Source organism: Clarias gariepinus, chromosome 5 (assembly GCF_024256425.1).
Source record: "Clarias gariepinus isolate MV-2021 ecotype Netherlands chromosome 5, CGAR_prim_01v2, whole genome shotgun sequence".
Taxonomy (NCBI): domain Eukaryota; kingdom Metazoa; phylum Chordata; class Actinopteri; order Siluriformes; family Clariidae; genus Clarias; species Clarias gariepinus.
The window spans coordinates 4,503,247-4,527,819 of NC_071104.1; the positions used below are offsets into that span (position 1 = coordinate 4,503,247).

Here is a 24,573-nt window from a genome sequence, read left to right on the forward strand (position 1 = left end):
TGTCTACTGTCTCCTGGCATATGGTACCAAATACTACCAGTAATAAGACCTCTGTTGAAACAGTTTGCCAGGTGTCAGGATGGCCGAGCGGTCTAAGGCGCCAGACTCAAGGTTAATACCTTTCCCCTGTGATGAGGAGGATTCTGGTCTCCGATTGGAGGCGTGGGTTCGAATCCCACTTCTGACATGTATGACTGTTTTAAAATAACTTGCATGTATTTTGGCTTACCTGGACAAATGAGGGCACCTGGATGTCCAATCGAAAGGTGGCAATGCAATATAACAGGCATTCTTCTACTGGGTAGCCGGCTCTTCTAGCATTCTTGCGGAGTCGATTTTGACATGTGCTAACTACCCTTAATATGTTGCAGTCCAAGGACATTTCTTCACTGCAGTGGTATTCCCTAATTGCAGTTGCCTGTTTCAGTAGGATGCTGGGTGCTGCCACACAACAAAATTGCTTCAGAAATAGTTTGAGGAACATGACACAGTTTTCAAGGTGCGACGCACATGCCGATTACTGCGGTTCTGCCCCTTTTGACTCATATCCACATGGATGCTCATTGTGCAGAATCAGAGTCTGAATCAGCAGAATTCTAAACTACCTGTTTCACAGAGTGTGTTAGATACCTTTTGAACCGAACGTCCGACAAAGCCTTGACATCCAACTTTAATGATCTTGCAGAGAGACGACTTTGGCTTAGTTCTAACACTCTATCTTGCTTTCCAGTCAGCATCGTTCTGTAGAAGGCCAGATGACTTCACCTCCTGACTTAGTTTGCTATTGTCCTAAGATTTGACAATGGACATGGACATCCATGTGCTGCTAAGAACACTACCAAAATCAAGTTACATGACTTTATCCGGATGTTGGAAATGGCCAGGCCATTCTTTCCTTGATACAATTTTCTACAGTTTGGAGAACACTGCTGTCTGTCTTCTACAGGTAGGCCATTGTGTGGTAGGAATTAAAGTGGAGCAAATTTTAAAAAATGTCACTTTCTGTGTAGTATCCAGACAGAATAACTGCAGAATCATGTTGTCTTGGAAATTATATTTAACCGTCATCTGATACAGAATAGCATTTTACAATTGAGGTTAGCCCTTTCTCATCCATTACTCTGCCAACTTTCTAAGAACTATAGTTACTTATCCACAATGTACTTGGCTAGCTTAGCTGAATTGGTGTTCTTTGGCTTGAGACCTCATCAAATTATGTCTACTGTCTCCTGGCATATGGTACCAAATACTACCAGTGATAAGACCTCTGTTGAAACAATTTGCCAGGTGTCAGGATGGCCGAGCGGTCTAAGGCGCCAGACTCAAGGTTAATACCTTTCCCCTGTGATGAGGAGGATTCTGCTCTCCGATTGGAGGCGTGGGTTCGAATCCCACTTCTGACATGTATGACTGTTTTAAAATAACTTGCATGTATTTTGGCTTACCTGGACAAATGATGGCACCTGGATGTCCAATCGAAAGGTGGCAATGCAATATAACAGGCAATCTTCTACTGGGTAGCCGGCTCTTCTAGCATTCTTGCGGAGTCGATTTTGACATGTGTTAACTACCCTTAATATGTTGCAGTCCAAGGACATTTCTTCACTGCAGTGGTATTCCCTAATTGCAGTTGCCTGTTTCAGTAGGATGCTGGGTGCTGCCACACAACAAAATTGCTTCAGAAATAGTTTGAGGAACATGACACAGTTTTCAAGGTGCGACGCACATGCCGATTACTGCGGTTCTGCCCCTTTTGACTCATATCCACATGGATGCTCATTGTGCAGAATCAGAGTCTGAATCAGCAGAATTCTGAACTACCTGTTTCACAGAGTGTGTTAGATACCTTTTGAACCGAACGTCCGACAAAGCCTTGACATCCAACTTTAATGATCTTGCAGAGAGACGACTTTGGCTTAGTTCTGCCACTCTATCTTGCATTTCCAGTCAGCATCGTTCTGTAGAAGGCCAGATGACTTCACCTCTTGACTTAGTTTGCTATTGTCCTAAGATTTGACAATGGACATGGACATCCATGTGCTGCTAAGAACACTACCAAAATCAAGTTACATGACTTTATCCGGATGTTGGAAATGGCCAGGCCATTCTTTCCTTGATACAATTTTCTACAGTTTGGAGAACACTGCTGTCTGTCTTCTACAGGTAGGCCATTGTGTGGTAGGAATTAAAGTGGAGCAAATTTTAAAAAATGTCACTTTCTGTGTAGTATCCAGACAGAATAACTGCAGAATCATGTTGTCTTGGAAATTATATTTAACCGTCATCTGATACAGAATAGCATTTTACAATTGAGGTTAGCCCTTTCTCATCCATTACTCTGCCAACTTTCTAAGAACTATAGTTACTTATCCACAATGTACTTGGCTAGCTTAGCTGAATTGGTGTTCTTTGGCTTGAGACCTCATCAAATTATGTCTACTGTCTCCTGGCATATGGTAACAAATACTACCAGTGATAAGACCTCTGTTGAAACAGTTTGCCAGGTGTCAGGATGGCCGAGCGGTCTAAGGCGCCAGACTCAAGGTTAATACCTTTCCCCTGTGATGAGGAGGATTCTGGTCTCCGATTGGAGGCGTGGGTTCGAATCCCACTTCTGACATGTATGACTGTTTTAAAATAACTTGCATGTATTTTGGCTTACCTGGACAAATGAGGGCACCTGGATGTCCAATCGAATGGTGGCAATGCAATATAACAGGCAATCTTCTACTGGGTAGCCGGCTCTTCTAGCATTCTTGCGGAGTCGATTTTGACATGTGCTAACTACCCTTAATATGTTGCAGTCCAAGGACATTTCTTCACTGCAGTGGTATTCCCTAATTGCAGTTGCCTGTTTCAGTAGGATGTTGGGTGCTGCCACACAACAAAATTGCTTCAGAAATAGTTTTTAGGAACATGACACTGTTTTCAAGGTGCGAAGCACATGCCGATTACTGCGGTTCTGCCCCTTTTGACTCATATCCACATGGATGCTCATTGTGCAGAATCAGAGTCTGAATCAGCAGAATTCTGAACTACCTGTTTCACAGAGTGTGTTAGATACCTTTTGAACCGAACGTCCAACAAAGCCTTGACATAAAAAACTTTAATGAGCTTGCAGAGAGACGACTTTGGCTTAGTTCTAACACTCTATCTTGCATTCCAGTCAGCATCGTTCTGTAGAAGGCCAGATGACTTCACCTCCTGACTTAGTTTGCTATTGTCCTAAGATTTGACAATGGACATGGACATCCATGTGCTGCTAAGAACACTACCAAAATCAAGTTACATGACTTTATCCGGATGTTGGAAATGGCCAGGCCATTCTTTCCTTGACACAATTTTCTACAGTTTGGAGAACACTGCTGTCTGTCTTCTACAGGTAGGCCATTGTGTGGTAGAAATTAAAGTGGAGCAAATTTTAAAAAATGTCACTTTCTGTGTAGTATCCAGACAGAATAACTGCAGAATCATGTTGTCTTGGAAATTATATTTAACCGTCATCTGATACAGAATAGCATTTTACAATTGAGGTTAGCCCTTTCTCATCCATTACTCTGCCAACTTTCTAAGAACTATAAATACTTATCCACAATGTACTTGGCTAGCTTAGCTGAATTGGTGTTCTTTGGCTTGAGACCTCATCAAATTATGTCTACTGTCTCCTGGCATATGGTAACAAATACTACCAGTGATAAGACCTCTGTTGAAACAGTTTGCCAGGTGTCAGGATGGCCGAGCGGTCTAAGGCGCCAGACTCAAGGTTAATACCTTTCCCCTGTGATGAGGAGGATTCTGGTCTCCGATTGGAGGCGTGGGTTCGAATCCCACTTCTGACATGTATGACTGTTTTAAAATAACTTGCATGTATTTTGGCTTACCTGGACAAATGAGGGCACCTGGATGTCCAATCGAAAGGTGGCAATGCAATATAACAGGCAATCTTCTACTGGGTAGCCGGCTCTTCTAGCATTCTTGCGGAGTCGATTTTGACATGTGTTAACTACCCTTAATATGTTGCAGTCCAAGGACATTTCTTCACTGCAGTGGTATTCCCTAATTGCAGTTGCCTGTTTCAGTAGGATGCTGGGTGCTGCCACACAACAAAATTGCTTCAGAAATAGTTTGAGGAACATGACACAGTTTTCAAGGTGCGACGCACATGCCGATTACTGCGGTTCTGCCCCTTTTGACTCATATCCACATGGATGCTCATTGTGCAGAATCAGAGTCTGAATCAGCAGAATTCTGAACTACCTGTTTCACAGAGTGTGTTAGATACCTTTTGAACCGAACGTCCGACAAAGCCTTGACATCCAACTTTAATGATCTTGCAGAGAGACGACTTTGGCTTAGTTCTGCCACTCTATCTTGCATTTCCAGTCAGCATCGTTCTGTAGAAGGCCAGATGACTTCACCTCCTGACTTAGTTTGCTATTGTCCTAAGATTTGACAATGGACATGGACATCCATGTGCTGCTAAGTACACTACCAAAATCAAGTTACATGACTTTATCCGGATGTTGGAAATGGCCAGGCCATTCTTTCCTTGATACAATTTTCTACAGTTTGGAGAACACTGCTGTCTGTCTTCTACAGGTAGGCCATTGTGTGGTAGGAATTAAAGTGGAGCAAATTTTAAAAAATGTCACTTTCTGTGTAGTATCCAGACAGAATAACTGCAGAATCATGTTGTCTTGGAAATTATATTTAACCGTCATCTGATACAGAATAGCATTTTACAATTGAGGTTAGCCCTTTCTCATCCATTACTCTGCCAACTTTCTAAGAACTATAGTTACTTATCCACAATGTACTTGGCTAGCTTAGCTGAATTGGTGTTCTTTGGCTTGAGACCTCATCAAATTATGTCTACTGTCTCCTGGCATATGGTAACAAATACTACCAGTGATAAGACCTCTGTTGAAACAGTTTGCCATGGTCAGGATGGCCGAGCGGTCTAAGGCGCCAGACTCAAGGTTAATACCTTTCCCCTGTGATGAGGAGGATTCTGGTCTCTGATTGGAGGCGTGGGTTCGAATCCCACTTCTGACATGTATGACTGTTTTAAAATAACTTGCATGTATTTTGGCTTACCTGGACAAATGAGGGCACCTGGATGTCCAATCGAATGGTGGCAATGCAATATAACAGGCAATCTTCTACTGGGTAGCCGGCTCTTCTAGCATTCTTGCGGAGTCAATTTTGACATGTGCTAACTACCCTTAATATGTTGCAGTCCAAGGACATTTCTTCACTGCAGTGGTATTCCCTAATTGCAGTTGCCTGTTTCAGTAGGATGTTGGGTGCTGCCACACAACAAAATTGCTTCAGAAATAGTTTTTAGGAACATGACACAGTTTTCAAGGTGCGAAGCACATGCCGATTACTGCGGTTCCGCCCCTTTTGACTCAAATCCACATGGATGCTCATTGTGCAGAATCAGAGTCTGAATCAGCAGAATTCTGAACTACCTGTTTCACAGAGTGTGTTAGATACCTTTTGAACCGAACGTCCAACAAAGCCTTGACATAAAACTTTAATGAGCTTGCAGAGAGACGACTTTGGCTTAGTTCTAACACTCTATCTTGCTTTCCAGTCAGCATCGTTCTGTAGAAGGCCAGATGACTTCACCTCCTGACTTAGTTTGCTATTGTCCTAAGATTTGACAATGGACATGGACATCCATGTGCTGCTAAGAACACTACCAAAATCAAGTTACATGACTTTATCCGGATGTTGGAAATGGCCAGGCCATTCTTTCCTTGATACAATTTTCTACAGTTTGGAGAACACTGCTGTCTGTCTTCTACAGGTAGGCCATTGTGTGGTAGGAATTAAAGTGGAGCAACTAAAAAAAAATGTCACTTTCTGTGTAGTATCCAGACAGAATAACTGCAGAACCATGTAGTCTTGGAAATGATATTTAACCGTCATCTGATACAGAATAGCATTTTACAATTGAGGTTAGCCCTTTCTCATCCATTACTCTGCCAACTTTCTAAGAACTATAGTTACTTATCCACAATGTACTTGGCTAGCTTAGCTGAATTGGTGTTCTTTGGCTTGAGACCTCATCAAATTATGTCTACTGTCTCCTGGCATATGGTAACAAATACTACCAGTGATAAGACCTCTGTTGAAACAGTTTGCCAGGTGTCAGGATGGCCGAGCGGTCTAAGGCGCCAGACTCAAGGTTAATACCTTTCCCCTGTGATGAGGAAGATTCTGGTCTCCGATTGGAGGCGTGGGTTCGAATCCCACTTCTGACATGTATGACTGTTTTAAAATAACTTGCATGTATTTTGGCTTACCTGGACAAATGAGGGCACCTGGATGTCCAATCGAATGGTGGCAATGCAATATAACAGGCAATCTTCTACTGGGTAGCCGGCTCTTCTAGCATTCTTGCGGAGTCGATTTTGACATGTGCTAACTACCCTTAATATGTTGCAGTCCAAGGACATTTCTTCACTGCAGTGGTATTCCCTAATTGCAGTTGCCTGTTTCAGTAGGATGTTGGGTGCTGCCACACAACAAAATTGCTTCAGAAATAGTTTTTAGGAACATGACACAGTTTTCAAGGTGCGAAGCACATGCCGATTACTGCGGTTCCGCCCCTTTTGACTCAAATCCACATGGATGCTCATTGTGCAGAATCAGAGTCTGAATCAGCAGAATTCTGAACTACCTGTTTCACAGAGTGTGTTAGATACCTTTTGAACCGAACGTCCAACAAAGCCTTGACATAAAACTTTAATGAGCTTGCAGAGAGACGACTTTGGCTTAGTTCTAACACTCTATCTTGCTTTCCAGTCAGCATCGTTCTGTAGAAGGCCAGATGACTTCACCTCCTGACTTAGTTTGCTATTGTCCTAAGATTTGACAATGGACATGGACATCCATGTGCTGCTAAGAACACTACCAAAATCAAGTTACATGACTTTATCCGGATGTTGGAAATGGCCAGGCCATTCTTTCCTTGACACAATTTTCTACAGTTTGGAGAACACTGCTGTCTGTCTTCTACAGGTAGGCCATTGTGTGGTAGGAATTAAAGTGGAGCAAATTTTAAAAAATGTCACTTTCTGTGTAGTATCCAGACAGAATAACTGCAGAATCATGTTGTCTTGGAAATTATATTTAACCGTCATCTGATACAGAATAGCATTTTACAATTGAGGTTAGCCCTTTCTCATCCATTACTCTGCCAACTTTCTAAGAACTATAGTTACTTATCCACAATGTACTTGGCTAGCTTAGCTGAATTGGTGTTCTTTGGCTTGAGACCTCATCAAATTATGTCTACTGTCTCCTGGCATATGGTAACAAATACTACCAGTGATAAGACCTCTGTTGAAACAGTTTGCCAGGTGTCAGGATGGCCGAGCGGTCTAAGGCGCCAGACTCAAGGTTAATACCTTTCCCCTGTGATGAGGAGGATTCTGGTCTCCGATTGGAGGCGTGGGTTCGAATCCCACTTCTGACATGTATGACTGTTTTAAAATAACTTGCATGTATTTTGGCTTACCTGGACAAATGAGGGCACCTGGATGTCCAATCGAATGGTGGCAATGCAATATAACAGGCAATCTTCTACTGGGTAGCCGGCTCTTCTACCATTCTTGCGGAGTCGATTTTGACATGTGCTAACTACCCTTAATATGTTGCAGTCCAAGGACATTTCTTCACTGCAGTGTAATTCCCTAATTGCAGTTGCCTGTTTCAGTAGGATGTTGGGTGCTGCCACACAACAAAATTGCTTCAGAAATAGTTTTTAGGAACATGACACAGTTTTCAAGGTGCGAAGCACATGCCGATTACTGCGGTTCCGCCCCTTTTGACTCAAATCCACATGGATGCTCATTGTGCAGAATCAGAGTCTGAATCAGCAGAATTCTGAACTACCTGTTTCACAGAGTGTGTTAGATACCTTTTGAACCGAACGTCCAACAAAGCCTTGACATAAAACTTTAATGAGCTTGCAGAGAGACGACTTTGGCTTAGTTCTAACACTCTATCTTGCTTTCCAGTCAGCATCGTTCTGTAGAAGGCCAGATGACTTCACCTCCTGACTTAGTTTGCTATTGTCCTAAGATTTGACAATGGACATGGACATCCATGTGCTGCTAAGAACACTACCAAAATCAAGTTACATGACTTTATCCGGATGTTGGAAATGGCCAGGCCATTCTTTCCTTGACACAATTTTCTACAGTTTGGAGAACACTGCTGTCTGTCTTCTACAGGTAGGCCATTGTGTGGTAGGAATTAAAGTGGAGCAAATTTTAAAAAATGTCACTTTCTGTGTAGTATCCAGACAGAATAACTGCAGAATCATGTTGTCTTGGAAATTATATTTAACCGTCATCTGATACAGAATAGCATTTTACAATTGAGGTTAGCCCTTTCTCATCCATTACTCTGCCAACTTTCTAAGAACTATAGTTACTTATCCACAATGTACTTGGCTAGCTTAGCTGAATTGGTGTTCTTTGGCTTGAGACCTCATCAAATTATGTCTACTGTCTCCTGGCATATGGTAACAAATACTACCAGTGATAAGACCTCTGTTGAAACAGTTTGCCAGGTGTCAGGATGGCCGAGCGGTCTAAGGCGCCAGACTCAAGGTTAATACCTTTCCCCTGTGATGAGGAGGATTCTGGTCTCCTATTGGAGGCGTGGGTTCGAATCCCACTTCTGACATGTATGACTGTTTTAAAATAACTTGCATGTATTTTGGCTTACCTGGACAAATGAGGGCACCTGGATGTCCAATCGAATGGTGGCAATGCAATATAACAGGCAATCTTCTACTGGGTAGCCGGCTCTTCTAGCATTCTTGCGGAGTCGATTTTGACATGTGCTAACTACCCTTAATATGTTGCAGTCCAAGGACATTTCTTCACTGCAGTGGTATTCCCTAATTGCAGTTGCCTGTTTCAGTAGGATGTTGGGTGCTGCCACACAACAAAATTGCTTCAGAAATAGTTTTTAGGAACATGACACAGTTTTCAAGGTGCGAAGCACATGCCGATTACTGCGGTTCCGCCCCTTTTGACTCAAATCCACATGGATGCTCATTGTGCAGAATCAGAGTCTGAATCAGCAGAATTCTGAACTACCTGTTTCACAGAGTGTGTTAGATACCTTTTGAACCGAACGTCCAACAAAGCCTTGACATAAAACTTTAATGAGCTTGCAGAGAGACGACTTTGGCTTAGTTCTAACACTCTATCTTGCTTTCCAGTCAGCATCGTTCTGTAGAAGGCCAGATGACTTCACCTCCTGACTTAGTTTGCTATTGTCCTAAGATTTGACAATGGACATGGACATCCATGTGCTGCTAAGAACACTACCAAAATCAAGTTACATGACTTTATCCGGATGTTGGAAATGGCCAGGCCATTCTTTCCTTGATACAATTTTCTACAGTTTGGAGAACACTGCTGTCTGTCTTCTACAGGTAGGCCATTGTGTGGTAGGAATTAAAGTGGAGCAAATTTTAAAAAATGTCACTTTCTGTGTAGTATCCAGACAGAATAACTGCAGAATCATGTTGTCTTGGAAATTATATTTAACCGTCATCTGATACAGAATAGCATTTTACAATTGAGGTTAGCCCTTTCTCATCCATTACTCTGCCAACTTTCTAAGAACTATAGTTACTTATCCACAATGTACTTGGCTAGCTTAGCTGAATTGGTGTTCTTTGGCTTGAGACCTCATCAAATTATGTCTACTGTCTCCTGGCATATGGTAACAAATACTACCAGTGATAAGACCTCTGTTGAAACAGTTTGCCAGGTGTCAGGATGGCCGAGCGGTCTAAGGCGCCAGACTCAAGGTTAATACCTTTCCCCTGTGATGAGGAGGATTCTGGTCTCCGATTGGAGGCGTGGGTTCGAATCCCACTTCTGACATGTATGACTGTTTTAAAATAACTTGCATGTATTTTGGCTTACCTGGACAAATGAGGGCACCTGGATGTCCAATCGAATGGTGGCAATGCAATATAACAGGCAATCTTCTATTGGGTAGCCGGCTCTTCTAGCATTCTTGCGGAGTCGATTTTGACATGTGCTAACTACCCTTAATATGTTGCAGTCCAAGGACATTTCTTCACTGCAGTGGTATTCCCTAATTGCAGTTGCCTGTTTCAGTAGGATGTTGGGTGCTGCCACACAACAAAATTGCTTCAGAAATAGTTTTTAGGAACATGACACAGTTTTCAAGGTGCGAAGCACATGCCGATTACTGCGGTTCCGCCCCTTTTGACTCAAATCCACATGGATGCTCATTGTGCAGAATCAGAGTCTGAATCAGCAGAATTCTGAACTACCTGTTTCACAGAGTGTGTTAGATACCTTTTGAACCGAACGTCCAACAAAGCCTTGACATAAAACTTTAATGAGCTTGCAGAGAGACGACTTTGGCTTAGTTCTAACACTCTATCTTGCTTTCCAGTCAGCATCGTTCTGTAGAAGGCCAGATGACTTCACCTCCTGACTTAGTTTGCTATTGTCCTAAGATTTGACAATGGACATGGACATCCATGTGCTGCTAAGAACACTACCAAAATCAAGTTACATGACTTTATCCGGATGTTGGAAATGGCCAGGCCATTCTTTCCTTGACACAATTTTCTACAGTTTGGAGAACACTGCTGTCTGTCTTCTACAGGTAGGCCATTGTGTGGTAGGAATTAAAGTGGAGCAAATTTTGAAAAATGTCACTTTCTGTGTAGTATCCAGACAGAATAACTGCAGAATCATGTTGTCTTGGAAATTATATTTAACCGTCATCTGATACAGAATAGCATTTTACAATTGAGGTTAGCCCTTTCTCATCCATTACTCTGCCAACTTTCTAAGAACTATAGTTACTTATCCACAATGTACTTGGCTAGCTTAGCTGAATTGGTGTTCTTTGGCTTGAGACCTCATCAAATTATGTCTACTGTCTCCTGGCATATGGTAACAAATACTACCAGTGATAAGACCTCTGTTGAAACAGTTTGCCAGGTGTCAGGATGGCCGAGCGGTCTAAGGCGCCAGACTCAAGGTTAATACCTTTCCCCTGTAATGAGGAGGATTCTGGTCTCCGATTGGAGGCGTGGGTTCGAATCCCACTTCTGACATGTATGACTGTTTTAAAATAACTTGCATGTATTTTGGCTTACCTGGACAAATGAGGGCACCTGGATGTCCAATCGAATGGTGGCAATGCAATATAACAGGCAATCTTCTACTGGGTAGCCGGCTCTTCTAGCATTCTTGCGGAGTCGATTTTGACATGTGCTAACTACCCTTAATATGTTGCAGTCCAAGGACATTTCTTCACTGCAGTGGTATTCCCTAATTGCAGTTGCCTGTTTCAGTAGGATGTTGGGTGCTGCCACACAACAAAATTGCTTCAGAAATAGTTTTTAGGAACATGACACAGTTTTCAAGGTGCGAAGCACATGCCGATTACTGCGGTTCCGCCCCTTTTGACTCAAATCCACATGGATGCTCATTGTGCAGAATCAGAGTCTGAATCAGCAGAATTCTGAACTACCTGTTTCACAGAGTGTGTTAGATACCTTTTGAACCGAACGTCCAACAAAGCCTTGACATAAAACTTTAATGAGCTTGCAGAGAGACGACTTTGGCTTAGTTCTAACACTCTATCTTGCTTTCCAGTCAGCATCGTTCTGTAGAAGGCCAGATGACTTCACCTCCTGACTTAGTTTGCTATTGTCCTAAGATTTGACAATGGACATGGACATCCATGTGCTGCTAAGAACACTACCAAAATCAAGTTACATGACTTTATCCGGATGTTGGAAATGGCCAGGCCATTCTTTCCTTGATACAATTTTCTACAGTTTGGAGAACACTGCTGTCTGTCTTCTACAGGTAGGCCATTGTGTGGTAGGAATTAAAGTGGAGCAAATTTTAAAAAATGTCACTTTCTGTGTAGTATCCAGACAGAATAACTGCAGAATCATGTTGTCTTGGAAATTATATTTAACCGTCATCTGATACAGAATAGCATTTTACAATTGAGGTTAGCCCTTTCTCATCCATTACTCTGCCAACTTTCTAAGAACTATAGTTACTTATCCACAATGTACTTGGCTAGCTTAGCTGAATTGGTGTTCTTTGGCTTGAGACCTCATCAAATTATGTCTACTGTCTCCTGGCATATGGTAACAAATACTACCAGTGATAAGACCTCTGTTGAAACAGTTTGCCAGGTGTCAGGATGGCCGAGCGGTCTAAGGCGCCAGACTCAAGGTTAATACCTTTCCCCTGTGATGAGGAGGATTCTGGTCTCCGATTGGAGGCGTGGGTTCGAATCCCACTTCTGACATGTATGACTGTTTTAAAATAACTTGCATGTATTTTGGCTTACCTGGACAAATGAGGGCACCTGGATGTCCAATCGAATGGTGGCAATGCAATATAACAGGCAATCTTCTACTGGGTAGCCGGCTCTTCTAGCATTCTTGCGGAGTCGATTTTGACATGTGCTAACTACCCTTAATATGTTGCAGTCCAAGGACATTTCTTCACTGCAGTGTAATTCCCTAATTGCAGTTGCCTGTTTCAGTAGGATGTTGGGTGCTGCCACACAACAAAATTGCTTCAGAAATAGTTTTTAGGAACATGACACAGTTTTCAAGGTGCGAAGCACATGCCGATTACTGCGGTTCCGCCCCTTTTGACTCAAATCCACATGGATGCTCATTGTGCAGAATCAGAGTCTGAATCAGCAGAATTCTGAACTACCTGTTTCACAGAGTGTGTTAGATACCTTTTGAACCGAACGTCCAACAAAGCCTTGACATAAAACTTTAATGAGCTTGCAGAGAGACGACTTTGGCTTAGTTCTAACACTCTATCTTGCTTTCCAGTCAGCATCGTTCTGTAGAAGGCCAGATGACTTCACCTCCTGACTTAGTTTGCTATTGTCCTAAGATTTGACAATGGACATGGACATCCATGTCCTGCTAAGAACACTACCAAAATCAAGTTACATGACTTTATCCGGATGTTGGAAATGGCCAGGCCATTCTTTCCTTGACACAATTTTCTACAGTTTGGAGAACACTGCTGTCTGTCTTCTACAGGTAGGCCATTGTGTGGTAGGAATTAAAGTGGAGCAAATTTTGAAAAATGTCACTTTCTGTGTAGTATCCAGACAGAATAACTGCAGAATCATGTTGTCTTGGAAATTATATTTAACCGTCATCTGATACAGAATAGCATTTTACAATTGAGGTTAGCCCTTTCTCATCCATTACTCTGCCAACTTTCTAAGAACTATAGTTACTTATCCACAATGTACTTGGCTAGCTTAGCTGAATTGGTGTTCTTTGGCTTGAGACCTCATCAAATTATGTCTACTGTCTCCTGGCATATGGTAACAAATACTACCAGTGATAAGACCTCTGTTGAAACAGTTTGCCAGGTGTCAGGATGGCCGAGCGGTCTAAGGCGCCAGACTCAAGGTTAATACCTTTCCCCTGTGATGAGGAGGATTCTGGTCTCCGATTGGAGGCGTGGGTTCGAATCCCACTTCTGACATGTATGACTGTTTTAAAATAACTTGCATGTATTTTGGCTTACCTGGACAAATGAGGGCACCTGGATGTCCAATCGAATGGTGGCAATGCAATATAACAGGCAATCTTCTACTGGGTAGCCGGCTCTTCTAGCATTCTTGCGGAGTCGATTTTGACATGTGCTAACTACCCTTAATATGTTGCAGTCCAAGGACATTTCTTCACTGCAGTGGTATTCCCTAATTGCAGTTGCCTGTTTCAGTAGGATGTTGGGTGCTGCCACACAACAAAATTGCTTCAGAAATAGTTTTTAGGAACATGACACAGTTTTCAAGGTGCGAAGCACATGCCGATTACTGCGGTTCCGCCCCTTTTGACTCAAATCCACATGGATGCTCATTGTGCAGAATCAGAGTCTGAATCAGCAGAATTCTGAACTACCTGTTTCACAGAGTGTGTTAGATACCTTTTGAACCGAACGTCCAACAAAGCCTTGACATAAAACTTTAATGAGCTTGCAGAGAGAGGACTTTGGCTTAGTTCTAACACTCTATCTTGCTTTCCAGTCAGCATCGTTCTGTAGAAGGCCAGATGACTTCACCTCCTGACTTAGTTTGCTATTGTCCTAAGATTTGACAATGGACATGGACATCCATGTGCTGCTAAGAACACTACCAAAATCAAGTTACATGACTTTATCCGGATGTTGGAAATGGCCAGGCCATTCTTTCCTTGATACAATTTTCTACAGTTTGGAGAACACTGCTGTCTGTCTTCTACAGGTAGGCCATTGTGTGGTAGGAATTAAAGTGGAGCAACTAAAAAAAAATGTCACTTTCTGTGTAGTATCCAGACAGAATAACTGCAGAACCATGTAGTCTTGGAAATGATATTTAACCGTCATCTGATACAGAATAGCATTTTACAATTGAGGTTAGCCCTTTCTCATCCATTACTCTGCCAACTTTCTAAGAACTATAGTTACTTATCCACAATGTACTTGGCTAGCTTAGCTGAATTGGTGTTCTTTGGCTTGAGACCTCATCAAATTATGTCTACTGTCTCCTGGCATATGGTAACAAATACTACCAGTGATAAGACCTCTGTTGAAACAGTTTGCCAGGTGTCAGGATGGCCGAACGGTCTAAGGCGCCAGACTCAAGGTTAATACCTTTCCCCTGTGATGAGGAAGATTCTGGTCTCCGATTGGAGGCGTGGGTTCGAATCCCACTTCTGACATGTATGACTGTTTTAAAATAACTTGCATGTATTTTGGCTTACCTGGACAAATGAGGGCACCTGGATGTCCAATCGAATGGTGGCAATGCAATATAACAGGCAATCTTCTACTGGGTAGCCGGCTCTTCTAGCATTCTTGCGGAGTCGATTTTGACATGTGCTAACTACCCTTAATATGTTGCAGTCCAAGGACATTTCTTCACTGCAGTGGTATTCCCTAATTGCAGTTGCCTGTTTCAGTAGGATGTTGGGTGCTGCCACACAACAAAATTGCTTCAGAAATAGTTTTTAGGAACATGACACAGTTTTCAAGGTGCGAAGCACATGCCGATTACTGCGGTTCCGCCCCTTTTGACTCAAATCCACATGGATGCTCATTGTGCAGAATCAGAGTCTGAATCAGCAGAATTCTGAACTACCTGTTTCACAGAGTGTGTTAGATACCTTTTGAACCGAACGTCCAACAAAGCCTTGACATAAAACTTTAATGAGCTTGCAGAGAGACGACTTTGGCTTAGTTCTAACACTCTATCTTGCTTTCCAGTCAGCATCGTTCTGTAGAAGGCCAGATGACTTCACCTCCTGACTTAGTTTGCTATTGTCCTAAGATTTGACAATGGACATGGACATCCATGTGCTGCTAAGAACACTACCAAAATCAAGTTACATGACTTTATCCGGATGTTGGAAATGGCCAGGCCATTCTTTCCTTGATACAATTTTCTACAGTTTGGAGAACACTGCTGTCTGTCTACTACAGTTAGGCCATTGTGTGGTAGGAATTAAAGTGGAGCAAATTTAAAAAAAAAATGTCACTTTCTGTGTAGAATCCAGACAGAATAACTGGAGAATCATGTAGTATTGGAAAATATATTTAACCGTCATCTGATACAGAATAGCATTTTACAATTGAGGTTAGCCCTTTCTCATCTATTACCCTGCCAACTTTCTAAGTACTATAGTTACTTATCCACAATGTACTTGGCTAGCTGAGCTGAATTGGTGTGCTTTGGCTTGAGACCTCATCAAATTATGTCTACTGTCTCCTGGCATATGGTAACAAATACTACCAGTGATAAGACCTCTGTTGAAACAGTTTGCCAGGTGTCAGGATGGCCGAGCGGTCTAAGGCGCCAGACTCAAGGTTAATACCTTTCCCCTGTGATGAGGAGGATTCTGGTCTCCGATTGGAGGCGTGGGTTCGAATCCCACTTCTGACATGTATGACTGTTTTAAAATAACTTGCATGTATTTTGGCTTACCGGGACAAATGAGGGCACCTGGATGTCCAATCGAATGGTGGCAATGCAATATAACAGGCAATCTTCTACTGGGTAGCCGGCTCTTCTAGCATTCTTGCGGAGTCGATTTTGACATGTGCTAACTACCCTTAATATGTTGCAGTCCAAGGACATTTCTTCACTGCAGTGTAATTCCCTAATTGCAGTTGCCTGTTTCAGTAGGATGTTGGGTGCTGCCACACAACAAAATTGCTTCAGAAATAGTTTTTAGGAACATGACACAGTTTTCAAGGTGCGAAGCACATGCCGATTACTGCGGTTCCGCCCCTTTTGACTCAAATCCACATGGATGCTCATTGTGCAGAATCAGAGTCTGAATCAGCAGAATTCTGAACTACCTGTTTCACAGAGTGTGTTAGATACCTTTTGAACCGAACGTCCAACAAAGCCTTGACATAAAACTTTAATGAGCTTGCAGAGAGACGACTTTGGCTTAGTTCTAACACTCTATCTTGCTTTCCAGTCAGCATCGTTCTGTAGAAGGCCAGATGACTTCACCTCCTGACTTAGTTTGCTATTGTCCTAAGATTTGACAATGGACATGGACATCCATGTGCTGCTAAGAACACTACCAAAATCAAGTTACATGACTTTATCCGGATGTTGGAAATGGCCAGGCCATTCTTTCCTTGATACAATTTTCTACAGTTTGGAGAACACTGCTGTCTGTCTTCTACAGGTAGGCCATTGTGTGGTAGGAATTAAAGTGGAGCAAATTTTAAAAAATGTCACTTTCTGTGTAGTATCCAGACAGAATAACTGCAGAATCATGTTGTCTTGGAAATTATATTTAACCGTCATCTGATACAGAATAGCATTTTACAATTGAGGTTAGCCCTTTCTCATCCATTACTCTGCCAACTTTCTAAGAACTATAGTTACTTATCCACAATGTACTTGGCTAGCTTAGCTGAATTGGTGTTCTTTGGCTTGAGACCTCATCAAATTATGTCTACTGTCTCCTGGCATATGGTAACAAATACTACCAGTGATAAGACCTCTGTTGAAACAGTTTGCCAGGTGTCAGGATGGCCGAGCGGTCTAAGGCGCCAGACTCAAGGTTAATACCTTTCCCCTGTGATGAGGAGGATTCTGGTCTCCGATTGGAGGCGTGGGTTCGAATCCCACTTCTGACATGTATGACTGTTTTAAAATAACTTGCATGTATTTTGGCTTACCTGGACAAATGAGGGCACCTGGATGTCCAATCGAATGGTGGCAATGCAATATAACAGGCAATCTTCTACTGGGTAGCCGGCTCTTCTAGCATTCTTGCGGAGTCGATTTCGACATGTGCTAACTACCCTTAATATGTTGCAGTCCAAGGACATTTCTTCACTGCAGTGGTATTCCCTAATTGCAGTTGCCTGTTTCAGTAGGATGTTGGGTGCTGCCACACAACAAAATTGCTTCAGAAATAGTTTTTAGGAACATGACACAGTTTTCAAGGTGCGAAGCACATGCCGATTACTGCGGTTCCGCCCCTTTTGACTCAAATCCACATGGATGCTCATTGTGCAGAATCAGAGTCTGAATCAGCAGAATTCTGAACTACCTGTTTCACAGAGTGTGTTAGATACCTTTTGAACCGAACGTCCAACAAAGCCTTGACATAAAACTTTAATGAGCTTGCAGAGAGACGACTTTGGCTTAGTTCTAACACTCTATCTTGCTTTCCAGTCAGCATCGTTCTGTAGAAGGCCAAATGACTTCACCTCCTGACTTAGTTTGCTATTGTCCTAAGATTTGACAATGGACATGGACATCCATGTGCTGCTAAGAACACTACCAAAATCAAGTTACATGACTTTATCCGGATGTTGGAAATGGCCAGGCCATTCTTTCCTTGATACAATTTTCTACAGTTTGGAGAACACTGCTGTCTGTCTTCTACAGGTAGGCCATTGTGTGGTAGGAATTAAAGTGGAGCAAATTTTAAAAAATGTCACTTTCTGTGTAGTATCCAGACAGAATAACTGCAGAATCATGTTGTCCTGGAAATTATATTTAACCGTCATCTGATACAGAATAGCATTTTACAATTGAGGTTAGCCCTTTCTCATCCATTACTCTGCCAACTTTCTAAGAACTATAGTTACTTATCCACAATGTACTTGGCTAGCTTAGCTGAATTGGTGTTCTTTGGCTTGAGACCTCATCAAATTATGTCCACTGTCTCCTGGCATATGGTACCAAATAGTACCAGTGATAAGACCTCTGTTGAAATAGCTTGCCAGGTGTCAGGATGGCCGAGCGGTCTAAGGCGCCAGACTCAAGGTTAATACCTTTCCCCTGTGATGAGGAGGATTCTGGTCTCCGATTGGAGGCGTGGGTTCGAATCCCACTTCTGACATGTATGACTGTTTTAAAATAACTTGCATGTATTTTGGCTTACCTGGACAAATGAGGGCACCTGGATGTCCAATCGAATGGTGGCAATGCAATATAACAGGCAATCTTCTACTGGGTAGCCGGCTCTTCTAGCATTCTTGCGGAGTCGATTTTGACATGTGCTAACTACCCTTAATATGTTGCAGTCCAAGGACATTTCTTCACTGCAGTGGTATTCCCTAATTGCAGTTGCCTGTTTCAGTAGGATGTTGGGTGCTGCCACACAACAAAATTGCTTCAGAAATAGTTTGAGGAACATGACACAGTTTTCAAGGTGCGAAGCACATGCCGATTACTGCGGTTCCGCCCCTTTTGACTCAAATCCACATGGATGCTCATTGTGCAGAATCAGAGTCTGAATCAGCAGAATTCTGAACTACCTGTTTCACAGAGTGTGTTAGATACCTTTTGAACCGAACGTCCAACAAAGCCTTGACATAAAACTTTAATGAGCTTGCAGAGAGACGACTTTGGCTTAGTTCTAACACTCTATCTTGCATTCCAGTCAGCATCGTTCTGTAGAAGGCCAGATGACTTCACCTCCTGACTTAGTTTGCTATTGTCCTAAGATTTGACAATGGACATGGACATCCATGTGCTGCTAAGAACACTACCAAAATCAAGTTACATGACTTTATCCGGATGTTGGAAATGGCCAGGCCATTCTTTCCTTGATACAATTTTCTACAGTTTGGAGAACACTGCTGTCTGTCTTCTACAGGTAGGCCATTGTGTGGTAGGAATTAAAGTGGAGCAAATTTTAAAAAATGTCACTTTCTGTGTAGTATCCAGACAGAATAACTGCAGAATCATGTTGTCTTGGAAATTATATTTAACCGTCATCTGATACAGAATAGCATTTTACAATTGAGGTTAGCCCTTTCTCATCCATTACTCTGCCAACTTTCTAAGAACTATAGTTACTTATCCACAATGTACTTGGCTAGCTTAGCTGAATTGGTGTTCTTTGGCTTGAGACCTCATCAAATTATGTCCACTGTCTCCTGGCATATGGTAACAAATACTACCAGTGATAAGACCTCTGTTGAAACAGTTTGCCAGGCGTCAGGATGGCCGAGCGGTCTAAGGCGCCAGACTCAAGGTTAATACCTTTCCCCTGTGATGAGGAGGATTCTGGTCTCCGATTGGAGGCGTGGGTTCGAATCCCACTTCTGACATGTATGACTGTTTTAAAATAACTTGCATGTATTTTGGCTTACCTGGACAAATGAGGGCACCTGGATGTCCAATCGAATGGTGGCAATGCAATATAACAGGCAATCTTCTACTGGGTAGCCGGCTCTTCTAGCATTCTTGCGGAGTCGATTTTGACATGTGCTAACTACCCTTAATATGTTGCAGTCCAAGGACATTTCTTCACTGCAGTGGTATTCCCTAATTGCAGTTGCCTGTTTCAGTAGGATGTTGGGTGCTGCCACACAACAAAATTGCTTCAGAAATAGTTTGAGGAACATGACACAGTTTTCAAGGTGCGAAGCACATGCCGATTACTGCGGTTCCGCCCCTTTTGACTCAAATCCACATGGATGCTCATTGTGCAGAATCAGAGTCTGAATCAGCAGAATTCTGAACTACCTGTTTCACAGAGTGTGTTAGATACCTTTTGAACCGAACGTCCAACAAAGCCTTGACATAAAACTTTAATGAGCTTGCAGAGAGACGACTTTGGCTTAGTTCTAACACTCTATCTTGCTTTCCAGTCAGCATCGTTCTGTAGAAGGCCAGATGACTTCACCTCCTGACTTAGTTTGCTATTGTCCTAAGATTTGACAATGGACATGGACATCCATGTGCTGCTAAGAACACTACCAAAATCAAGTTACATGACTTTATCCGGATGTTGGAAATGGCCAGGCCATTCTTTCCTTGATACAATTTTCTACAGTTTGGAGAACACTGCTGTCTGTCTTCTACAGGTAGGCCATTGTGTGGTAGGAATTAAAGTGGAGCAAATTTTAAAAAATGTCACTTTCTGTGTAGTATCCAGACAGAATAACTGCAGAATCATGTTGTCTTGGAAATTATATTTAACCGTCATCTGATACAGAATAGCATTTTACAATTGAGGTTAGCCCTTTCTCATCCATTACTCTGCCAACTTTCTAAGAACTATAGTTACTTATCCACAATGTACTTGGCTAGCTTAGCTGAATTGGTGTTCTTTGGCTTGAGACCTCATCAAATTATGTCCACTGTCTCCTGGCATATGGTAACAAATACTACCAGTGATAAGACCTCTGTTGAAACAGTTTGCCAGGCGTCAGGATGGCCGAGCGGTCTAAGGCGCCAGACTCAAGGTTAATACCTTTCCCCTGTGATGAGGAGGATTCTGGTCTACGATTGGAGGCGTGGGTTCGAATCCCACTTCTGACATGTATGACTGTTTTAAAATAACTTGCATGTATTTTGGCTTACCTGGACAAATGAGGGCACCTGGATGTCCAATCGAATGGTGGCAATGCAATATAACAGGCAATCTTCTACTGGGTAGCCGGCTCTTCTAGCATTCTTGCGGAGTCGATTTTGACATGTGCTAACTACCCTTAATATGTTGCAGTCCAAGGACATTTCTTCACTGCAGTGGTATTCCCTAATTGCAGTTGCCTGTTTCAGTAGGATGTTGGGTGCTGCCACACAACAAAATTGCTTCAGAAATAGTTTGAGGAACATGACACAGTTTTCAAGGTGCGAAGCACATGCCGATTACTGCGGTTCCGCCCCTTTTGACTCAAATCCACATGGATGCTCATTGTGCAGAATCAGAGTCTGAATCAGCAGAATTCTGAACTACCTGTTTCACAGAGTGTGTTAGATACCTTTTGAACCGAACGTCCAACAAAGCCTTGACATAAAACTTTAATGAGCTTGCAGAGAGACGACTTTGGCTTAGTTCTAACACTCTATCTTGCTTTCCAGTCAGCATCGTTCTGTAGAAGGCCAGATGACTTCACCTCCTGACTTAGTTTGCTATTGTCCTAAGATTTGACAATGGACATGGACATCCATGTGCTGCTAAGAACACTACCAAAATCAAGTTACATGACTTTATCCGGATGTTGGAAATGGCCAGGCCATTCTTTCCTTGATACAATTTTCTACAGTTTGGAGAACACTGCTGTCTGTCTTCTACAGGTAGGCCATTGTGTGGTAGGAATTAAAGTGGAGCAAATTTTAAAAAATGTCACTTTCTGTGTAGTATCCAGACAGAATAACTGCAGAATCATGTTGTCTTGGAAATTATATTTAACCGTCATCTGATACAGAATAGCATTTTACAATTGAGGTTAGCCCTTTCTCATCCATTACTCTGCCAACTTTCTAAGAACTATAGTTACTTATCCACAATGTACTTGGCTAGCTTAGCTGAATTGGTGTTCTTTGGCTTGAGACCTCATCAAATTATGTCCACTGTCTCCTGGCATATGGTAACAAATACTACCAGTGATAAGACCTCTGTTGAAACAGTTTGCCAGGTGTCAGGATGGCCGAGCGGTCTAAGGCGCCAGACTCAAGGTTAATACCTTTCCCCTGTGATGAGGAGGATTCTGGTCTCCGATTGGAGCCGTGGGTTCGAATCCCACTTCTGACATGTATGACTGTTTTAAAATAACTTGCATGTATTTTGGCTTACCTGGACAAATGAGGGCACCTGGATGTCCAATCGAATGGTGGCAATGCAATATAACAGGCAATCTTCTACTGGGTAGCCGGCTCTTCTAGCATTCTTGCGGAGTCGATTTTGACATGTGCTAACTACCCTTAATATGTTGCAGTCCAAGGACATTTCTTCACTGCAGTGGTATTCCCTAATTGCAGTTGCCTGTTTCAGTAGGATGTTGGGTGCTGCCACACAACAAAATTGCTTCAGAAATAGTTTTTAGGAACATGACACAGTTTTCAAGGTGCGAAGCACATGCCGATTACTGCGGTTCCGCCCCTTTTGACTCAAATCCACATGGATGCTCATTGTGCAGAATCAGAGTCTGAATCAGCAGAATTCTGAACTACCTGTTTCACAGAGTGTGTTAGATACCTTTTGAACCGAACGTCCAACAAAGCCTTGACATAAAACTTTAATGAGCTTGCAGAGAGACGACTTTGGCTTAGTTCTAACACTCTATCTTGCTTTCCAGTCAGCATCGTTCTGTAGAAGGCCAGATGACTTCACCTCCTGACTTAGTTTGCTATTGTCCTAAGATTTGACAATGGACATGGACATCCATGTGCTGCTAAGAACACTACCAAAATCAAGTTACATGACTTTATCCGGATGTTGGAAATGGCCAGGCCATTCTTTCCTTGATACAATTTTCTACAGTTTGGAGAACACTGCTGTCTGTCTTCTACAGGTAGGCCATTGTGTGGTAGGAATTAAAGTGGAGCAAATTTTAAAAAATGTCACTTTCTGTGTAGTATCCAGACAGAATAACTGCAGAATCATGTTGTCTTGGAAATTATATTTAACCGTCATCTGATACAGAATAGCATTTTACAATTGAGGTTTGCCCTTTCTCATCCATTACTCTGCCAACTTTCTAAGAACTATAGTTACTTATCCACAATGTACTTGGCTAGCTTAGCTGAATTGGTGTTCTTTGGCTTGAGACCTCATCAAATTATGTCTACTGTCTCCTGGCATATGGTAACAAATACTACCAGTGATAAGACCTCTGTTGAAACAGTTTGCCAGGTGTCAGGATGGCCGAGCGGTCTAAGCCGCCAGACTCAAGGTTAATACCTTTCCCCTGTGATGAGCAGGATTCTGGTCTCCGATTGGAGGCGTGGGTTCGAATCCCACTTCTGACATGTATGACTGTTTTAAAATAACTTGCATGTATTTTGGCTTACCTGGACAAATGAGGGCACCTGGATGTCCAATCGAATGGTGGCAATGCAATATAACAGGCAATCTTCTACTGGGTAGCCGGCTCTTCTAGCATTCTTGCGGAGTCGATTTTGACATGTGCTAACTACCCTTAATATGTTGCAGTCCAAGGACATTTCTTCACTGCAGTGGTATTCCCTAATTGCAGTTGCCTGTTTCAGTAGGATGTTGGGTGCTGCCACACAACAAAATTGCTTCAGAAATAGTTTTTAGGAACATGACACAGTTTTCAAGTTGCGAAGCACATGCCGATTACTGCGGTTCCGCCCCTTTTGACTCAAATCCACATGGATGCTCATTGTGCAGAATCAGAGTCTGAATCAGCAGAATTCTGAACTACCTGTTTCACAGAGTGTGTTAGATACCTTTTGAACCGAACGTCCAACAAAGCCTTGACATAAAACTTTAATGAGCTTGCAGAGAGACGACTTTGGCTTAGTTCTAACACTCTATCTTGCTTTCCAGTCAGCATCGTTCTGTAGAAGGCCAGATGACTTCACCTCCTGACTTAGTTTGCTATTGTCCTAAGATTTGACAATGGACATGGACATCCATGTGCTGCTAAGAACACTACCAAAATCAAGTTACATGACTTTATCCGGATGTTGGAAATGGCCAGGCCATTCTTTCCTTGATACAATTTTCTACAGTTTGGAGAACACTGCTGTCTGTCTTCTACAGGTAGGCCATTGTGTGGTAGGAATTAAAGTGGAGCAAATAAAAAAATGTCACTTTCTGTGTAGTATCCAGACAGAATAACTGCAGAACCATGTAGTCTTGGAAATGATATTTAACCGTCATCTGATACAGAATAGCATTTTACAATTGAGGTTAGCCCTTTCTCATTCATTACTCTGCCAACTTTCTAAGAACTATAGTTACTTATCCACAATGTACTTGGCTAGCTTAGCTGAATTGGTGTTCTTTGGCTTGAGACCTCATCAAATTATGTCCACTGTCTCCTGGCATATGGTAACAAATACTACCAGTGATAAGACCTCTGTTGAAACAGTTTGCCAGGTGTCAGGATGGCCGAGCGGTCTAAGGCGCCAGACTCAAGGTTAATACCTTTCCCCTGTAATGAGGAGGATTCTGGTCTCCGATTGGAGGCGTGGGTTCGAATCCCACTTCTGACATGTATGACTGTTTTAAAATAACTTGCATGTATTTTGGCTTACCTGGAC

At 42.4% G+C, this 24,573-nt stretch overlaps 21 non-coding genes across 21 annotated transcripts; all 21 read left to right on the forward strand.

The window, feature by feature from the left end:
• Window positions 1-73: 73 nt before the first annotated feature.
• On the forward strand, window positions 74-187 carry trnal-caa (transfer RNA leucine (anticodon CAA)). Its single transcript has 2 exons — window positions 74-111; window positions 142-187. It is a non-coding gene; the product is annotated as a tRNA-Leu (tRNA).
• A 1,102-nt stretch (window positions 188-1,289) lies between these two features.
• trnal-caa (transfer RNA leucine (anticodon CAA)) lies at window positions 1,290-1,403 on the forward strand. Its single transcript has 2 exons — window positions 1,290-1,327; window positions 1,358-1,403. It is a non-coding gene; the product is annotated as a tRNA-Leu (tRNA).
• A 1,103-nt stretch (window positions 1,404-2,506) lies between these two features.
• On the forward strand, window positions 2,507-2,620 carry trnal-caa (transfer RNA leucine (anticodon CAA)). Its single transcript has 2 exons — window positions 2,507-2,544; window positions 2,575-2,620. It is a non-coding gene; the product is annotated as a tRNA-Leu (tRNA).
• Window positions 2,621-3,725: 1,105 nt separating this feature from the next.
• Window positions 3,726-3,839, forward strand: trnal-caa (transfer RNA leucine (anticodon CAA)). The gene is made up of 2 exons: window positions 3,726-3,763; window positions 3,794-3,839. It is a non-coding gene; the product is annotated as a tRNA-Leu (tRNA).
• A 1,102-nt stretch (window positions 3,840-4,941) lies between these two features.
• On the forward strand, window positions 4,942-5,055 carry trnal-caa (transfer RNA leucine (anticodon CAA)). Its single transcript has 2 exons — window positions 4,942-4,979; window positions 5,010-5,055. It is a non-coding gene; the product is annotated as a tRNA-Leu (tRNA).
• Window positions 5,056-6,158: 1,103 nt separating this feature from the next.
• trnal-caa (transfer RNA leucine (anticodon CAA)) lies at window positions 6,159-6,272 on the forward strand. Its single transcript has 2 exons — window positions 6,159-6,196; window positions 6,227-6,272. It is a non-coding gene; the product is annotated as a tRNA-Leu (tRNA).
• A 1,103-nt stretch (window positions 6,273-7,375) lies between these two features.
• Window positions 7,376-7,489, forward strand: trnal-caa (transfer RNA leucine (anticodon CAA)). The gene is made up of 2 exons: window positions 7,376-7,413; window positions 7,444-7,489. It is a non-coding gene; the product is annotated as a tRNA-Leu (tRNA).
• A 1,103-nt stretch (window positions 7,490-8,592) lies between these two features.
• trnal-caa (transfer RNA leucine (anticodon CAA)) lies at window positions 8,593-8,706 on the forward strand. The gene is made up of 2 exons: window positions 8,593-8,630; window positions 8,661-8,706. It is a non-coding gene; the product is annotated as a tRNA-Leu (tRNA).
• A 1,103-nt stretch (window positions 8,707-9,809) lies between these two features.
• trnal-caa (transfer RNA leucine (anticodon CAA)) lies at window positions 9,810-9,923 on the forward strand. Its single transcript has 2 exons — window positions 9,810-9,847; window positions 9,878-9,923. It is a non-coding gene; the product is annotated as a tRNA-Leu (tRNA).
• A 1,103-nt stretch (window positions 9,924-11,026) lies between these two features.
• On the forward strand, window positions 11,027-11,140 carry trnal-caa (transfer RNA leucine (anticodon CAA)). The gene is made up of 2 exons: window positions 11,027-11,064; window positions 11,095-11,140. It is a non-coding gene; the product is annotated as a tRNA-Leu (tRNA).
• Window positions 11,141-12,243: 1,103 nt separating this feature from the next.
• On the forward strand, window positions 12,244-12,357 carry trnal-caa (transfer RNA leucine (anticodon CAA)). Its single transcript has 2 exons — window positions 12,244-12,281; window positions 12,312-12,357. It is a non-coding gene; the product is annotated as a tRNA-Leu (tRNA).
• A 1,103-nt stretch (window positions 12,358-13,460) lies between these two features.
• Window positions 13,461-13,574, forward strand: trnal-caa (transfer RNA leucine (anticodon CAA)). Its single transcript has 2 exons — window positions 13,461-13,498; window positions 13,529-13,574. It is a non-coding gene; the product is annotated as a tRNA-Leu (tRNA).
• A 1,103-nt stretch (window positions 13,575-14,677) lies between these two features.
• trnal-caa (transfer RNA leucine (anticodon CAA)) lies at window positions 14,678-14,791 on the forward strand. The gene is made up of 2 exons: window positions 14,678-14,715; window positions 14,746-14,791. It is a non-coding gene; the product is annotated as a tRNA-Leu (tRNA).
• Window positions 14,792-15,897: 1,106 nt separating this feature from the next.
• On the forward strand, window positions 15,898-16,011 carry trnal-caa (transfer RNA leucine (anticodon CAA)). Its single transcript has 2 exons — window positions 15,898-15,935; window positions 15,966-16,011. It is a non-coding gene; the product is annotated as a tRNA-Leu (tRNA).
• A 1,103-nt stretch (window positions 16,012-17,114) lies between these two features.
• On the forward strand, window positions 17,115-17,228 carry trnal-caa (transfer RNA leucine (anticodon CAA)). Its single transcript has 2 exons — window positions 17,115-17,152; window positions 17,183-17,228. It is a non-coding gene; the product is annotated as a tRNA-Leu (tRNA).
• Window positions 17,229-18,331: 1,103 nt separating this feature from the next.
• trnal-caa (transfer RNA leucine (anticodon CAA)) lies at window positions 18,332-18,445 on the forward strand. Its single transcript has 2 exons — window positions 18,332-18,369; window positions 18,400-18,445. It is a non-coding gene; the product is annotated as a tRNA-Leu (tRNA).
• Window positions 18,446-19,547: 1,102 nt separating this feature from the next.
• On the forward strand, window positions 19,548-19,661 carry trnal-caa (transfer RNA leucine (anticodon CAA)). The gene is made up of 2 exons: window positions 19,548-19,585; window positions 19,616-19,661. It is a non-coding gene; the product is annotated as a tRNA-Leu (tRNA).
• A 1,102-nt stretch (window positions 19,662-20,763) lies between these two features.
• On the forward strand, window positions 20,764-20,877 carry trnal-caa (transfer RNA leucine (anticodon CAA)). Its single transcript has 2 exons — window positions 20,764-20,801; window positions 20,832-20,877. It is a non-coding gene; the product is annotated as a tRNA-Leu (tRNA).
• A 1,102-nt stretch (window positions 20,878-21,979) lies between these two features.
• Window positions 21,980-22,093, forward strand: trnal-caa (transfer RNA leucine (anticodon CAA)). The gene is made up of 2 exons: window positions 21,980-22,017; window positions 22,048-22,093. It is a non-coding gene; the product is annotated as a tRNA-Leu (tRNA).
• Window positions 22,094-23,196: 1,103 nt separating this feature from the next.
• trnal-caa (transfer RNA leucine (anticodon CAA)) lies at window positions 23,197-23,310 on the forward strand. Its single transcript has 2 exons — window positions 23,197-23,234; window positions 23,265-23,310. It is a non-coding gene; the product is annotated as a tRNA-Leu (tRNA).
• A 1,101-nt stretch (window positions 23,311-24,411) lies between these two features.
• trnal-caa (transfer RNA leucine (anticodon CAA)) lies at window positions 24,412-24,525 on the forward strand. Its single transcript has 2 exons — window positions 24,412-24,449; window positions 24,480-24,525. It is a non-coding gene; the product is annotated as a tRNA-Leu (tRNA).
• The last annotated feature ends 48 nt before the right edge of the window (window positions 24,526-24,573 follow it).